This window comes from Balaenoptera acutorostrata, chromosome 21 (genome assembly GCF_949987535.1).
Source record: "Balaenoptera acutorostrata chromosome 21, mBalAcu1.1, whole genome shotgun sequence".
Taxonomy (NCBI): Eukaryota; Metazoa; Chordata; class Mammalia; order Artiodactyla; family Balaenopteridae; genus Balaenoptera; species Balaenoptera acutorostrata.
The window spans coordinates 300,439-315,344 of NC_080084.1; positions in this window are offsets into that span (position 1 = coordinate 300,439).

Here is a 14,906-nt window from a genome sequence, read left to right on the forward strand (position 1 = left end):
TAACTGCCTTGCCTGGCTGTCTGGAACTGGTAAGTTGTCCTTTATAGGTGACAGACCATCTATCAATCGTGTTGAAGCTCAAGTTGACAGTTAAAGACCCCAAGTACATAGCTGATATTCAAAAGAAAATTAGAAGTAACACGGAACTTTCTTTGAAAAACACAAATTGCCTTAATAAGTACAACTTGGATCAAAGACACAGAACTGCTTATCTACTCAAGATGGTTCAGACTAGTTTGTGTAGATATTTAAGTTCTTATGACATATTTTGCTCTTACTGGACACTTTATGAGAGCTATCCAGGCACACTACGAACATCAATCAAATCTCCAAACATCTCTGGGAGATGTCATTTTCCCATTTTGTTTTTTAAACAGATGGGTAAACAGGGAAATTCAATGCCTTGTCCAACGCTTCTCACTGAATCAACACGGGATTATTCCACCCCTGCTCCTAACCTCTCTATGACATGTCTTCCATGTTAACTATTCAGCTATAATCCTACAAATCTTTTCAGAGCTGTTTGTTTTCCCAATTTTAAAATGTCGTATGTCAGTTTAGATTTCAAGAGATTTATTCTGCTCAGCTCCCAAATCCCAGGTCTGAGCTCTGAGGCTCACACCCCAACTCCCTGGTACAGGCAGGTGACATGGACCCCTAAGGCCTGGCTGTGTCCTTATGAAGCACTGGCCACCTGTGGCACGCCACCCAAAGCGGCGAACGGGTTGGTTTTCACTGGCCTGAGCTGGCAGCCACCAGCACAATCCCCCTCCCGGCTGTTTACAAAAACTGCTGGCTGTCAGTCTGGGCGTCCACCCCCAGGCCCAGCCTTCGGCGGCCACAGCCAGCACGAGCTCACCCCCGTGAGATGGTAGCTGCCCGGCACTCACCATCCCAACCCCAGTCGCTGGAGTGGGCCCCCCACTCTGCGCCCAAAGGAAAGAACTTATCGAAGATGGCTGACCTCTGATTAACATGGTCAGTTCTCAGTGATCCACAGCGAACTGACTCTGGAATTCTTCATGCCAAAGGAGGACATCAAGAGGCTATTTTTGACACAATTATCCTTATCCTATTATGTCATAGTTCAGTCAAAGAGTTTCTAAGCCAAAACATTATTTCTAGCCTAAATTGAATAAAAGAAAAAAGCCAATACACCATAAATACTTACGCATAGGATCTGGCATCGGAGAGGGCCAAGATGATGGACCCACACCCCTTACACTGAAGGCAGGGGACGCCGAGCAGTTTTCCAGTTCCTCACGTGTCAAATATGCTGAGTATGACCCCACTCTTGCTTTCAACAGAGGCCACACCTGTTCCAAAATGCAAGAACGAAAACATTCCAAAGAAAATAGTGTATCCTCCAATGTACGAGTCACCCTGCTGTTTCCTTTTCATTAGTGAAAAGAATGTGAGAGTCAACTGTACTCTTGTTCCAGGCATACCTGTGACGGTAGAGAAAAATCTCTGTGCCTCATTTTAAAGCAAGGTAAAGCCTCCCGTTCGCTGTCATGAACTGTGGGTGGCAGGGATGAGGCAGAGGCAGAGCTATGTGCATGGGGGCCGGTGCCTAGGGGCTCTTCAGTCCGACAGACCCATGAAATCCAGACAAAGACAACTGTTCTGACGAACTCACGTTCCTGGACTGGCCTGGATAACGACTCTCCGGAGCAGCTACCTCTATAATTTAAAATTTTCTAGTCACATTAAAAAAGTAAAAATAAACAGGTGAAAGTAATTTTAATAATATTTTTACTTAACTCAATACATCCAAGATGCTGTCATTTCAACATGTAATGAATATAAAGATCGCCAGTGAGAGGGTGGGAGAAATGGAAAGCTGAGGAACTCAGACAAACAGGAAGAAAATGACTCAGAAAAGAGAAAGGACTAAAAGGAGGACAAACAGACCAAAAGGAGGAGAGATGAAAAGAAGAAAAGCGTTTCTCCCTGGGCATGGAATCGAGTTATAGAATCCTGTAACAAATACTGTTCCCGGAATACTGGAATGTTGCCGTTCCGGGACGTGCTGCTGAGGATACAGAAAGGAAAGACAAGGTCTCCATGTCAAGGAGCTCACGGCTGAGTGAGAGGGACGGACCCCCCAGCCCCAACCTGGCAAATACATGGTTCTGGTAAATAGGGCGATGCAGTTATGTGCCGTGGGCCGTGGGAGCACAGGGAGGGGGGCAGCTTCATTTTTAAATCAAGGTTATTTCTAATGAAAATTTTTTATTGAAGTATAGTTGACTTTCAATTTTGTGTTAGTTTCAAGTGTACCGCAAAGTGATTCAGTTATATACATATAGATATTTCTTTTTCAGATTCTTTTCCCATATAGGTTTTTACAAAATATTGAGTAGACTTCCCTGTGCTCTACAGTAGGTCCTTGTTGTTTATCTACTTTATATATTGCAGTGTGTGCATGTTACTCCCAAATTCCTAATTTATCCACCCCCACTGAAATTTTAAATATATGTCCTAGAATATTTCAGGATTCTGAATTTTATTTTGGAATCTAGAAGAGTCATAGATAGATTATTCCAAAATATTTAAAAATGACATCTGGAACCAGCAGTAAAGTTTCCCCTCTGAGTTATTTATCATCTTCAAATTACACCTGGTTATTTGGCCTAACTAGTGAAGGTACAGGGCAGGGAAAAAGTAAGAAGGGGAAAAAATTCACATCTCACCACGGTCCCCAGTTTTTCGGAGGATGAAATAAAGTATTCAAAGGCTTCGTGCTGAAAAAACATCCCCAGCCCACTGGGGAGAAAGTCTTCTTTGGACCATAGCTGGGGAATCAGTAAGACCTGGTTCAAAAGGCAGCCCCACCCCCCAGCTGTATGACCCCAGGCAGCTCAGTGGGCCTGTGAGTCTGCTTCCTCGCCACCCATAAAACAAGGGCGATGGTGCGACATCAAGGGGCAGCGTAAGGACTCCGGGCCGGCCAGGCACCCGGTCAGGCACGGCCACGCACGCGCTCTCAATAAACCACTGCGCCTTTAGGGTCGCACCCTTTCCACCTTCAGTGCAGTCCTCGCTGAAGATCGGTTTGGGATGTCACTCAGTAAGGATGAAAGCCTCCCTACTTTCATACTTCAAAGCTTCAAAAAAGACAAAGTTGAAAGGGGCTTCAAACAATTGTTAAGTATTTCGGGGAAGCCAGGGTCTGCAAACTGTCTCTGAAAACCCTGTAGCCTGGACAGCCTGCCCAGTTCTCCTCTATTAGAGCAGCTCAGGCTGCAAGCCTAAGGCTGGATCAGAATTTAGGGACCCTGACCAACAGTATGCACACATTTCATATCTGGTAGGTGGTGCAGTAATAGCCCCCTATCTGTTCCTGCCTCCCTGTATCCACACCCTGGGGGAGCCCCTGCCCACACTGACCCTGCTCTTGGCCTGCAGACGTCACCCAAACACTTAAGTGCGGGCCCGGGGAGCCTGCCCCGTCCTGCTGCACTTCGGAGCCCTGAGACCACCACCTGGAGACTCCCGGCTAGCCTTCTGAGGATGAGACCACGTGGAGCACAGACTTGCCCTCTGCCACTGAAGCCCCACCCCGGGCACCCCGACGGGCCAGAAGGCCATCGCAGGCCATGCGGCCCCAGCCAAGCCACCAGCTAACTGCAAAGACCAGCCGGGCTAGCTCCCACCAGAAGAGCCACCCGGGTGACCTCCCGAACTGTGAGACAGAAGGTTTCCTTTTCCCAGCTGCTAGAATTAGGTGGCTTGTTATATAGCAAAAGCTCACAAATATACAATCTTCAAAAGGTCTGTAATAGTCCATCCCTTTACTTCCAAACGAAATCCTTTAAGACTAATCTACATTTATCTTACTCTTAAAAATTCACAATTCTAGCTTTAAAAAAATCCACAATTCTGATTACTACATTTACTTTGTCATCTCCACTATCACGTTAATCAAACTAAAATGAAATAGTGGTATGATCTGATGATAAAATTGCTAAAATGTAAGTGCTCTATTTATTTCATCCTATAATTGGAAACAAATATAAGTGGCCTTCGATGCTACAACTCTCTGTGCTAAAGTAATGACTTCTCCATCCTGGCCTTCAGAGTGATTACATGGGCAGAGTTCATAGCCTTTCAGTCTGTCTTAATACTTCAGAAATGGATTAAGAGTACCATTTACACACACATGAGCAGAGAAATCTGACTCAAAGAATAAACCACTTTTTCTTCAGCATTTTTTGCAAGCTAAAAATATATATACACATAGTAGCAAGTTCAAGACAGTTCTTTTTTAAGCCTTTGATAAACAGCTAATTCTGCATAATTTATAACATAATTATATCAGGACTATGAAAATAAAGGCAGCATTATTATTGCTGTTGTTTGAATACTTATTTTAACAGAGTTAATTTTTTAAGTATCTTAGAAGTCTCTGGGGAAAATTTATCCTCACCGTACATTCCTAATAGTCATCCATCTAACAAACACTTGTTAAACAACTGCTTCCTGCCACTAAGAAACTCCCAAGCATTTGTAAGATTTGAACAACAGCAGGCTGCCCAAGACTATAGCAGAAAATGGTGTTAGTGACAGTTCTACCTTCAAGAGGCTTATAATCTGATAGGAGACATGACAGTATATATATAAACTTTCTACCATATAAGAGGGTAATCAGTAAGCATCCCAAAGGGTAAAAATCCTTTCCAATAGGAATCTAATCAAAGAAGAGGCTTCTAGTTGGGTTAGTCAATAAAGGCATCTTGGAGAAAGTGGCATGTGAATTGAGCCTCTGCCTGCTGACAAGCTTTCAACAGTAAAAGGAGTGTAAAGAACATTATACAGAACCAACAACATGAGCAAAGACGGAGAAAAAGGAAGGCTGTGATGCATGTCTGTAGAATGTATGTCTGGGAAATGGATTTCAGCTCTATCAATTAATAGCTGTTTAGACCACTAATAAAGTTCCTTAATTTCTCCAAGTTTATGCTTGTAAAGTGTCCAATGATTGTATGGAGTACAGAGCAAGACTGCCCGGGTTCCTTCTAGTTTCATCACTTAATAGTTCTTGACCCTGGGCAATTACTCTTTCTGTGTCTCAGTTTCATCATCTTTAAAATGGGCATAACAATATACAAATTTCATAGGGTGATTATGAAGATTAAATGAGTTTATATTTGTAAAGCATGCAGAACACTACCTGGTGCTTAATATATAAATATTTTGTTAAATAAACAAACTCACGTTTATGCATACATAGCAAGACAGATAGATAGTTAGATAGCTAGACCAATAGACAGATGTGTATCAATACAGAAATACAGATATAGCTGTATCACCAAGGGCAGAACGTGTATGTAGTAGGTGCTAGATATATTTAATTTTTTCCTTCATCTGAAGTTCACAGAGCACTGTACTAGAACACAAGGGTCAGCCATGTTTTCCCGTGCCTCAACATTAGCCTCCACTCAGAAGATCAGAGACTGTCCCTCCTCTTCTCTCTTGGGGCAACGGTTGTGCACATGAGATGCTAGGTTTAAACTGCTAGACAGACACAGCACAGCTGCCAGATTCAAACAAAGCTGTACTAATGTCTCATGTAATAAATGTACCTTCATTGGAAAAATAAGCATAGGCTCATTAAGTACAATCGAAACCTCTATAATTTATTAGTATTCAAGCTAATCTAAAACAAGAAACCTTAAATGTACTGCAATTTGAGATTTCAGGGGAAAAAATAGACTTAAAGCCACATAATTCAAAAGGTAGGTTAATGAAATCTTACTAATTCCAGTCTAATTTGGCTTCAAGTAGTTATATATACAAACTGAAAACACTTTTAAATGCAGTTTTATTACTTGAACCTATTAACAAATATTAAACTGAGTTCCCTCTGTTTTTAAGATAAAAATACAGATTATACTAAAAAAAAATACTGCTAAAAGTACTTGAAAATATTCTGCTGTGTTGAAATAAGTAAAAACTTCCTGCAATCTTACACTATTTGTTTCAAAACCTCTTTTTCATAGATAATGCAGCAGTAAAAATTTCACCCACCACAGATCAAACTGTATTGTCAATTCCACACTGGTGAACAGAATGTGAATTAACAAGTTATGCTGAACTGCTAGTCGTAAATGCCCACTTCTCAGTTGACTCCATCCAATTATAGGAAAACTATTAAGAATCAGGCAACAAGCTATTAACCTCCAAAACCTTCTGGCACATTAGCACTCAGTATTCATTTCTGTTATTCCAGCCATGCTGTTTCACAAGCAATTAAGCCAACTTCAACAGCTCCTACAATCTCTTTCAGGGTAAGGACTAAAAGAGGGCTGTAGGTGAGCTCTTTAATACAGCCGTGCTGCTGGGTTCATTCGAATCCCAACTTCACTACCTACTAGCTTAGCAACCATAGGCAAGTTAACAGACTGTTGTAAAAATGAGTCAATGGACATACAACACTCAGAACAGTACTTGGCATGGATTTTTAAAAAAATATTTATTTTACCTATGTAAAATAAGGATGAAGGGAAATTCCTGTTTGAACCACCTGTACATAGTAGAGAATCTACTTTGGGGCTCTGGGTTTTTATAGGAAACTTGCAGGGTAAAGCTGAAAGAACCCTCATAATAGCAGCCCAAGGCTGCCAGTTTTACTAATAATAATTTCAAATAAGTTCTCATGGCTCCTGTGTTCCATTCTCAAGTCGCCGAGCATTTGTAAGATGCGTAAGTGTGTGGGAAAACACGACACTTGGTACCAGTTTACCAAGACAGTTGGGAAATCAAGGATTTGCTTTCTAACTTTTAACAGTTTTGTTGTAAATGGATGTGGTCTGTTCTCAACCAGACACACTGAGAAGTGGTCACTTCGGGGCTAAGCAGTTCAAAATCAACCTCAAATTAGAAGAGCTGAGATATTCATAAGAGATTCTAACTTCACTTGGCTACAAGAATCCGGTAGGTGGCTGGTTTCAATAGGGGGACAGAGCCTAGTCTCTTGAGATAAATGTACATGATTCTATCTCTCAAGCACTGTATATTTCGTTTAAAAAAGTGCTCCAATGAGGGCTCATTTTTCAGAATATCAGCAATAAACAAGAAAACAGAAGGATTAACAACTCAGCTCTTAAAACTGCAATAGCCCAGACATTATAATAATCCAAGAGGCCATTCTCAGAAACACAGAGACCAGTTCCTTTACACAGACCCTGGTTCACAAAAAGAAGCGTGGACAAACAGTACCAGGGTATTGGGGTTGATTGTAGACTGTGAAACAGGAGACGATTATCCATTTTAGACCTTAGGGCTCACATTGTAAGACTCGGTTTCTTCTTTTTCTTGACATTCTCGTCCTGTCTCACTAATTGCCAGGAAAGGGTGCGTTTCCCAGTTCTTTGAGTCAAATCTGTTTTTAAAAAAATGCTCCTAAAAAATAACTAAAAATTATTCTTTTTAGTTTCACTAATTAAGATCCTTTCATGTCAACTACATTGAAGGGAGGAGTTCTTGATTAATCCAGATTTCTTCAAGGCTTAACATGGGGAATACAGCCAATATTTTATAATAACTATAAATGAAGCATAACCTTTAAAAATTGTGAATCACTATATTGTAGACCTGTAACTTATAAAACATTGTACAACTATACTTCAATTTTAAAAAGTAAAAAAAAAACCCTCTTTTTAAATAAGATGATGAACACGTAAAAGAGTAGCATATTAATAAATTCCAACTAACACTTTGATTTTGAATAAGAAAATTCTTGTTATTATTCAACTCTAAGATATGATATTGGATTATAGGATAATAAACAGCCAGTTAGACAAAGGGTATTCTAGTTGTTCATACACAGCCTATCAGAAAAACATGCAAATCCTGATGTCGGACTAGTACTTACTGTTCTTTGTGTAAAAGTGTTAAATAAGCCATATCTTCTCCTAAGAGTGTAGTGGTAGGCCAGTGTACAGGAAAAATAATTAAGATAAAACCCCGAACAATATCCAAAAGAATCTCTCTGAGGTCATTCACTAAAGTAATTTCTTTCAAAATTTAATCCTGGGCACTGAAGAAAAGGAGGAATCAATCACATTTAAGTTATGATTCTTCAGAATGTGTTGGACAATTCTGAGACACACTGAGAAAAAAAGTATTCACAACAGCCAAGAGAAGACGGCAGCTAAAACTTAAGGGTCAGAGATGAGATCAAAATTAGAAACATATAGGGGCTTCCCTGGTGGCGCAGTGGTTGAGAGTCTGCCTGCTAGTGCAGGGGACACGGGTTCGAGCCCTGGTCTGGGAAGATCCCACATGCCGCAACTAGGCCCGTGAGCCACAACTACTGAGCCTGCGCGTCTGGAGCCTGCGCTCCGCAGCAAGAGAGGCCACGATAGTGAGAGGCCCGCACACCCCGATGAAGAGTGGCCCCCGTTTGCCGCAACTAGAGAAAGCCCTAGCACAGAAACGAAGACCCAACATAGCAATCAATCAATCAATCAATCAATAAATCTTTAAAATTAGAAACATATAATGTCTGGAGAACCGTCCATATAAGGGTATCTTTAAATCAGTAACTAAGTTAGGATAATCCACTAGGCACAATAAACAGCTGCCATCATCGGAGTGGCTGATTCTTCATCTCTCATTCAGAAACCTCTGTACCATCTCAGGAGCCAAATATGACATGACTTTACGCTCAACAATGTTTGGAGCTATTGTCAAAGCTGGTCTCGACTTTCCTAGTCCCAGATGAGAAATTCATATACTTTGATCTTTCCTTTTTATAAAAGTACAAAAAAGCAACAGTAGAGGATGAACTTCTGCCGAGCCTTCCTCACCACATCTGGCACAGCACATTTACTTACACTCTCCAACCCCGTGGACTTTCTGATTCCCCAGAGTAGGCTGCTTTCCCCTCTCATTTACTTATTCATCAGACTTTCAGGGAACTTGTTAAGCTGGTGCCAAGCATGAGAAAGGTGAAATAAATAAGGATCTTACCTTCTAGGAGTTTGGTGTGGTATAGAAGACGGACACAAATAATTGTAATACAGTGTAATGCCTATAACAGAAGTTTGCACAAAAGGAGGGTTGCAACTGTCTTTGGGACTTGGGGAGGGTCTGCGACGGAAATAACCAGGCAGAGAAAGAGCGAAAGGCATTTGAGGCAGAGCAATCAGTCCAGGCAAAAGCTCGGAGCATGTTCTGAGAATAGCAAAAACTATGTGCCCGGAGTGTAAGTGACAGGATGTGAATGGGGGAAGAGGCAGAAGATTAGGCTGAAAAAGTTGACTGCTGAGGTCCCTAATGTCCCATGCTAACTCGGTGGTCCACTGTCCTGTAGCCCTGAGGCTCTCAACTCTGGCTACACATTAAAATCTCCTGGGAAGATTTAAAACAAAATACTGATGTCTGGTATTTGTTAGTATCAATTAATTGGTCCAGGATGGGGACTGGGCATTGGTGTTTTTTAAGTCTTCCCATGTGACTCTGTTATGTGGCTGGGGTGAGAACAGCCACTACAGGCAACAGGGAGTCAACACAACTGTATGCACAGGATGGGGGTGTAAGAACACTAAAAAAAAAAAAAAAATAATAACTGGGCAACAGTGTGAAGAGTAGATCAGAGGCACACAGACCAGGGGAGGAATGTCAATGACAGGTTACCGAATACAGTCGAGAGTTAAGAGTCTAAGCCAGTAGTTAGTAGTAACCTTTCCTGGGTCACTGACCTGTATGAAAGTCAATGATAAAGGTTATATGCCTTCTCCTCAAGAAAAATGCACCTATATCAAAAAATAAACACATAATTTCAGGGGATTATGAACCTCTTTGAGCAGTGGACTCAAGTGAAGAAACCCTGACCTAAAAGCAGTGAATAGAAAGAGAAGAGAGAGACTTTTGAGGTAGAATCAATAGCATTGATGACTCCCAGGTTAGGGGAAGGAAGAGGGATTCAGGCTGACACCACCACTTCTAGCTTTAGAATTGTTAGTGATAAACACGTATTTGTGCACTTACTTAAGTGTCAGGAACAACACTAAGCACTTAACGTGTACTCCTCTCAGGGAATCTTCCCAATTCTAGAAGACAGATTGCAATCAGGTTCTTCACTGAAGAAACTGACATTTAGAGACATTAAGGCGCTTGTCCAAGGTCATGCGGCATTAAGTGGTGGAGCAGGAATTCAATCCTCCAGAGCCTGCGGTGCTAACCTCTCCCCGGCACCTCTGGAGGGTGGAGAGGAGACAGGACAGAGCAGAAGTAGATTTAGGATGAGAGGAGGAAGGGGGAGGGGAGGGAACACACAAATTAGTTTTAGACAGGCTGTGTTCCAGATAGTACAAGACGTATCAGTGGCACTATCTGCTACATCAGGAAAAAAATAGAAAGGAGCTCAAGAGGGGACAGCAGAAGACATAGCAGTAGAATGTTTAGGGAGTCCTCTCCATGAGCTGGGCACCGTGCTAAGTGCTTCTCTCGGGGTGTAAGTGCTATATCGTTACCTTCCCTCTACAAGGAAACAGACTTGGGAGATCAGGTCCCAGAGCCAGCAAGTGGTGGAGCCCATCTCCTTAAGCCCTAACCTAAATCTCTCTGGCGCCATAAAAAGGAATGGAACCCATGGTCGGAAGTGGCAGCAGCCCCCAAGCTGTTCTAAGACCACTAGTGTGAGATACAGGGTTTTTTATTTTTTGTTTTTTTAAAGCTTTATAATTAAAACAAACAAACAAACAAAAAAAAAAACTTGACAGTATTTATCCATTTCCACAACTGAAAGGATTTTTATATTGTTTCAATTACTGAGGGGCAATAAGAGATATCCGTGTCTCACCCAAGTGAAATATCAGAGCTACATCTTCACAGGGCAGTATGCAGACTTGGGTGCAGGCCTGTGCAGACAACAAGCAAGATACAAATTCCAGGCAGTGTTATTATCATCTGAGTCAGGATTCAGAACAATTAGTCTAATGAAGATAGTGTCCTATGTTTCCGGAGGCCACAATGAAGCCAGGAAGTGGTGAAATTTCCTTTTTTACTCTCTTTTTGCAGCATGAAAAGAATGTGGCTTTTCTCCTCTCTAAAGAAACAAAAATAAAGTCTTAAACCACACACTACAGGCCTAGACTAGTTACTTCAGGTTTAACAGTGGAATAACTTATGTGCCGCAAGTTTCAGATAAAAACCTGTTATATTTCAACATTTCAGCACCTTTGAAACACCTGTACTGGCAATCATGTAGCCTTTGAGTTAAAACCATCCCCTCTATAAAAGTACTTTAAAAGAGCCTACAATATTATCCTAGAATTTTCTCCTGTTTTGGAATTCAAGCACCTGGGAGAAGAAACATGACAATCCAATTAAAAGGGTTTTGAAGTCCTATGGTACAACCTTTCACTTAGAGCAGGAATTCCTTCTACAGCCCCTGTCCTGGTCCCCCATCATAGGCTTGAAGTCATGACTCTCCAGGGCACCCACCCCATCACTGGAGAACTCTCCCCAGAGCTGACAGCAGGTCACGATCCTTTGCCTTGTGATGTCCACGCCTTCACATATTTACTGCGCACTTGTGCGTCCACACGCACCAGCTCTCCACACCACCTTCCGGTCCTGCCTGTCCCCAATGCACGTCGCTCTTCAACACCCTCTCCTTCTGCTCCGACCACCCAACTCCTCCTCCGGTGCTTCCTCCCGTGACTGCACTTCTCAGCCCACCACCGGTCTCCCTCCCTTGCTAATGTCTCACCTAAGCATGGGTCACAGGAGTAAACACATTCACCAGGTGTGCTCTAACATCTATTTTCAGCAGCTGCATCACAGAGGGGCTCACAGAAGCCTGTGGCCAAATAAACTCATGGCTTGTTTTTGTCTCAGGTGCATGTGGGGCAGTCCTCAACTCCTGCAGATGGTTCATCCTGAGGCTACTTCATCTTGCTGGTTTTAGAACATTACCACCACCTATTCAGATTATTCTGAATCCAGTCTGCTACGTGTGGTATTAGTCATCTCTCGTAGGTTGATGTCAGCCTTCCTTGAGGCAACAGCCCTGTTGAAAATCTGATGAAAGCCAGAAAATGTACACAGTTTTGCAATCAATATCAAATGATTCCTGGACCCCCATGAAGCCCATCCATTGGCCTGTTCAAGGTGAAACCTTAGGAATCCTAGGACCTATGAAAAACACCTATGGTCACTAGAATTCATTCAGATCCATTTCTAAAATAATTGATTCTGCTATCTAATGCCCAACTTAATACCCAGAAGAAGCCAATTAACTGGAATTCAACTGACCTTAACTAATTCTATCAGAGAAGATATCCAGAAACTAAGAAATCTGCCCAAAACCAAACCACAGGTTTTAAGAATATTTTAGACACAAAAGCACAAGCACCTAAAGTTATACATACAAAGATATGTGTTGCGTCACTGTTTGTAGTGGCAAAAAAAAAGTGTGTGGGGAGGAACATCCTGAATATCCATCTGCAGGGAAATGGTTGAATAAATTATGGTATATTGAAAATTTTAATTCATTTTTTGGAAACAAGAGTTAGAGCTGATTTCTTGACCTGGAGAAATATCCATGATATATTAAGGAGAAAAAGCAAGCTTCAGAATAATATATTGAGTATGATCCTAGTTAAAAAGCAAAAAAACCCGACAAACCTTACATTCTTAAACATACTTTTCTGAATACAGGAAAAGGTGTGGAAGAATTCACATCTGTGAACATGGGTGGGGGATGAATTCTTTTTTTCTTTGTTCATCCTTGTATACTTTCACTTGTTACAAGCAAATGCTGCTTTTGCAAAGTAATAAATTTTAAAAAGAAAAGAAACTAAATAAAGCTGACAATAGGATCTATAAATAGACTCAGCTCTCTCATCCCAACACTCCAGGCAGGTTTTCTTTTTCTTTGGCTGCACCCCACGGCATGCAGGATTTTAGTTCCCGGATCAGGGATTGAACCCGTGCCCCGCGCAATGGAAGCGTGGAGTCTTAACCACTGGACCGCCAGGGAAGTCCCAGGCAGGTTTTCTAAATGCCTAATTTTTCCAAAAGGTTCCCACCCACAGTATACCTTGGACGAAATCTAACTTCCTTTTTGACTTTTCAGTGATTCTGAGTTTTTCACTGTTTGGGGTACTTGATTCCATGTCACAGGCACTCTTCTGTAATACAGAGTAAAGCTGTGTTTTGTAGAGTAAATGTGTCCACAATTCACAAGTGTGATTATTTTCCCCCTTAGGAAAATACGCACCTCAGCAGAGCCGTAAATAAAAGAAAGGTATGCGGAATCCACATTAGTCCAATACGCAGGAGATGGATGCATGAAGCACAAACACTAGCAAATTCTAAGGTGAAGACATATGAGCAGAGATGCCATTCCTGTTGGTTCAGGGGTTCTCAACCTTGGCTAAACATCAGAATTACCTGGAAGCATTTTTTAAAACTACCAGTGCCTGGTAGCCACTTCCAGAGATTCTAAGTTAACTGGCCTGGGTGTAGGTACTTGTTTCGTTTTTAAAGCTAACTAGATAATTCAGACAGAGTTAAGAACCACTGCTTTTTACAGTTCATTCTCTTCCTTCCTTTCTTCCAATCTTTTACAAAGAGCTTTTTCTTTATCAGTTATTTTAAGGCTACATTTGGGAAAGCCAAAACCGATCAACAAGCTGACACTGTCCCCCGTCTATAATTCATATCGTCCTTATGTGGACTTTTGATGCCCAAATTAAATAAAGTTACGTAAATCCATGGCTACCACAATTAAGGACCCTTCACATGTCAAAAGAGTATTTGTAGCTTTACCTGAATAATAACTTATCATTTATTATAAACTTTGGAGAAAATGATTTTATGAAACATCTTAGGATGCCAATCATTATGTTGGAAAGCAAAAGTGCCAGCACTATTCTACCGATTATCTGAAATTTTGCCAGACATTAGTCAATTAATGGACTTCCTGGTTTTTTGCGCTACTCTAAGTATTTTTAAAAATTCAGCTCTACCACATCGCAGAAAATTGATAAAATGAAAAACCATTGCATGAACTATCTCCCTCATTCAAATTTAGTATCTGAGAACAATTATATGCCCAAGAAAATTTTTAATAAAGTATGAAAGGGGATTCATTAACAAAATGAAATATTTATTTAGTACATATTACATTACAGTACAAAAAAGACAGAATTCTATACTTTGGACGCATGCCGCAATTTATACAGAAAGATAGTTTAAAACAAAGGACAATGTATATTATTTATATTATTTATAGTGGCTGGTATTAACAAATAATTGCCTTTATATATATATATCTACAAGTGTGGACGGCATTAGCATGCATTTTCAAAGAAGCTTACAACGGTCCATCAAAGGAGTTTTGATCCAGGAATTGCACTCCTAAGCATTTATCCTACTGAAATGAAAACTCAGGTCCACACAAAACACCTGTATACAAATGCTCACAACAGCTTTATCTGTAACAGCCCCGAACTGGAAACCACCCAAATGTCCTTCCAAAAGACAAAAGGTTAAACTGTGATACATCCATACCATGCCAGTACTCAGCAATAAAAGGGAACAAACTACTGATACACGCAACAGCATGAAGGGATCTCCGGGGCATTATGCCGAATTAAAAAAGCCAATCTCAAAAGGTCACATGCTGCATGATTCCATTTATATAATAGTCTCAAAATGACGAAATTATAAAGCTGGAGAACACGTTAGTGGTTACCAAGGGTTGGTGGGTAGAGGGAAGGTTATAAAGAGGTAGCAAGAAGCCTTGAGTTGATGGGTCAGTTGTGTATCCTGGTTGTGGTGGTGGTTACACAGATCTACACATGATGGAACTGCACACACACACACAGGCCACATATACATACACACCCACACATAGTCACACACACACACACCACATATACATA